Source organism: Capricornis sumatraensis, chromosome 11 (genome assembly GCF_032405125.1).
Source record: "Capricornis sumatraensis isolate serow.1 chromosome 11, serow.2, whole genome shotgun sequence".
Taxonomy (NCBI): Eukaryota; Metazoa; Chordata; class Mammalia; order Artiodactyla; family Bovidae; genus Capricornis; species Capricornis sumatraensis.
Genome location: NC_091079.1, coordinates 32171888 through 32174600, shown reverse-complemented (window position 1 = coordinate 32174600; position 2713 = coordinate 32171888).

The window sequence follows — 2713 nt, the reverse complement described above, 5'->3', positions numbered from 1 at the left end:
TTCTTTACCAACTGAGCCACCAGGGAAGCCTGTCCTTCCAACTGGCTTAGCCAAATAATTAGAAAGGTTGGTCTGGAAACACTTTGAACATTCTGACCTTTATGTTATTGGAACAAACAAGAAGGATCCAGACTTCTAAACCTGGAGAACCAGAGAAGGACATTCCCAAAAATGGAATATGAGCTATAGGTTCAGGATTCTACCTGGGAACAGAGACACAAGGAAAACCACAAGTATATTCCACATTTGTAAAATGAGATGAGAGGCATGGGCTGGCTTTGGAAGGCAGAGAAGTAAGAAACTGTCCTTTCCCTGGAGGAATTCATAGTAATTTTAAAAGAGGAAAGTCAAAAGAATTACATAACTTGACATCCTAACTCCAGGCCCAATAGACTTTCTTCAACTTACATACTTATCAGATGTTCATTCACCCAGGGCCTTTCACATTTTTCACACTGTGGACCACTTCATAAACGGCAAAGACCATGAACCCCATCAACAGAGCTATAGGAGAAAAAATTACTAAGAGGTCTGGGATAAACTTACCTGCAATGTTAGTGAATGCTTTTTTCTTTCTATTCATGTTACAGTTGAATTAATTGTTCACGCTCAAAGCCAGTATGACAAGAGGCCAAGCATGAGATCACCAAAAAGACTACAGTTGGAAAGCATTCATTTCCATTTATCCTTCCAGACTCATGTGAGATTTCACGTCTTCCAGGAAGCCTTCCCTGATTCCCTGCTTTATTCAACAGAATGAATTCTTCCTTTCCCTTTGATCATGCTGCACCATCATTTCTCTTTGTTCATTTGTGTGTAAGTCCAGCCTTGAACCATGAGCTAACTTCCCAAGGGCAGGACTGAGTGTCTGCCCTTACCAAATCCCCCGAATTTATCACTCTGACTAATGGCATCCATGAGGCCTAGTAATGCTCTGTTGAATCAAACTGATATGTGTATAGAAGAGAAACCCAGTTCACAGGTTGTCAGGTCTTACATATGAACCATTTGAATGCCTTACCCTCTTCCTCAGCACAAGTCAAGGTGCCTTGGAAAATCCATTAACCTGGAAAACATAGGCCAATCAGAGGGATATGTTGCCTTGCTGAGCCACCAGCTGAAATGCCAGCCAGGCTTCACCCCTTTGAAATCACATACCTGCGTGAAATTAAATTTTCCACTTTGTTGCTGTTGTTTAGTTGCTAAGTCGTGTCTGACCCATAGACTGCAGCCCTCCAGGCTCCTCAGTCCATGGGATTTCCCAGGCAAGAATACTGGAGTGGGTTGCCATTTCCTTCCCAATCCAGGGATCAAACTTGCGTCTCCTACATTGGCAGGTGGATTCTTTACCACAGCACCACCAGGGAAGCCCAAACTCTTCATGAAGAGCATGGAAAAGTCCGCTGAGTCATTCTTGGCCGAAACGTGGTTTCCAGTAACCAAAACTTCTGCCACAATGAGATGATCCAACACATACACAGATTCCTAATTCTCTCATGGGGAGTGTAAGAGATTGGCTATTGACCAGAGAAATCATCCAGTTAACCCTCCCGCTCAGACCTGATTCATGCCCCATGACACCTGCCAGCGGGTCCCCTGACCCGGTTCCCAGGGGAGGACCGGGCAGCCTAAAAGAGCGAGGCAGGGAGGCAGGGCGGGGGCCCCACTTGCCAGCGGGGAGGGAGGCTTCCCTGGAAGAGGGACATAAGCCCGGCTCCTGGCACACACAGAGCCTGCGTACCTGGGAGCCTGACACTCCGTGTTGAAAGAGTACCTCCACCAACAGATTGCAGCCTGCAGATTACTCAGCAGCAGCGTGGGGGAGCCTGAGGGGAAGCAACAGCCTTCACAAGGAAACCAGCCCACGCCCAGGTTGCACCTTTTACCCGGGGAACTCGCCCAGGGCCAGTTCCTATGCCTGCTGCCAAGACAGCAGGGTTGGCCTGTGCGCGGGGAGGCGGGGCTGGCTGGCAGAGCTTCTGCAGGTTGGGGATTTATGGCTCATTCCTTCTCCATTCTCCCTCCACCAGCTTCTCTTACGTATTCCTAGGGTCTCCCCTCCTGAGAGCCCGGGATGGACCAACAGAGACAAGAACGGAGGTCCCCACATGGAAGTCTGCTCAGGTTATGTGGCAGCCTGTATGGGAGGGGAGGAGGGAGGAGAATGTATACACGGCTTTTGTTGTTCGGTCACCAAGTTGAGTCCGAGTCTTCTTGACCTCGTGGACTGCAGCATTCCAGGCTTCCCTGTCCTTCACCATCTCCCTGAGTCTGCCCAAGTTCATGTCCATTGATTGGTGATGATACATGTATAGGTATGACTGAATCTTTTTGCTGCCTACCTGACACTATGACAACACTGTTAATTGGCTCTGTTAACATTGTTAATACAAAATAAAAAGTTTCAAAACAGAAAAGTGAAAGTGAAAGTTGCTCAGTTGCATCCAGCTCTGTGACCCCATGGACTATACAGTCCGTAGAATTCTCCAGGCCAGAATACTGGAGTGGGTAGCCTTTCCCTTCTCCAGGGGGTCTTCCCAACCTAGGGATCAAACCCAGGTCTCCCGCACTGCAGGCAGATTTTTTACCAGCTGGGCCACAAGGGAAGCCCAAGAATACTGGAGTGGGCATCCTATCCCTTCTCCAGGGGATCTTCCCGACCCAGGAATTGAACCAGGGTCTCCTGCATTGCAGGTGGATTCTTTACCAACTG